The sequence below is a fragment of the Mandrillus leucophaeus genome, unplaced genomic scaffold (genome assembly GCF_000951045.1).
Source record: "Mandrillus leucophaeus isolate KB7577 unplaced genomic scaffold, Mleu.le_1.0 Scaffold310, whole genome shotgun sequence".
Classification (NCBI taxonomy): domain Eukaryota; kingdom Metazoa; phylum Chordata; class Mammalia; order Primates; family Cercopithecidae; genus Mandrillus; species Mandrillus leucophaeus.
The window spans coordinates 1,063,911-1,064,254 of record NW_012103255.1 but is presented as its reverse complement, the minus strand read 5'-3'; the positions used below and the strand labels follow the sequence as shown (position 1 = coordinate 1,064,254).

Here is a 344-nt window from a genome sequence, read left to right as displayed (position 1 = left end):
GGGGTAAAGATGGAGCTGGAGGAAGAGTCAGCCCTGGGAGGTGGGCTCTGGGCAGCAGGCGGCCATCAGGGAAGGACAGGACACACAGTTCTAGACCTGGTATTGGGAGAGATCCCCAGGTGGCGCCAGCCTGGCCCTGAATAGGGCTCTATCCCAGGGCTGCATAAAGGGCACATTCAGTGCCCCACAGCTCTTCAGGCCCCTCCTGTGCCTGGCTGCCCTCCCACCCTACCCTTTTGTATCTTTGAGAAGGCTCTGGCCCCACACACAGCCCCACTGGCAGCAGGACCAGTATCTATCCCAAGGACCTCCTGTCCAGAGCCTGACCCCACCCCAGCCCCAGC

At 61.9% G+C, this 344-nt stretch overlaps 1 protein-coding gene and 1 pseudogene across 2 annotated transcripts in view; one reads left to right on the top strand and one right to left on the bottom strand.

The window, feature by feature from the left end:
• The window catches only part of LOC105544843, a 33,425-nt pseudogene that overhangs the window by 22,282 nt on the left and 10,799 nt on the right, over window positions 1–344 (top strand). The gene's annotated exons all lie outside the window — the stretch shown is intronic.
• LOC105544867 (metaxin-1-like) overlaps window positions 1–344 on the bottom strand; it is a 44,975-nt gene that overhangs the window by 39,047 nt on the left and 5,584 nt on the right.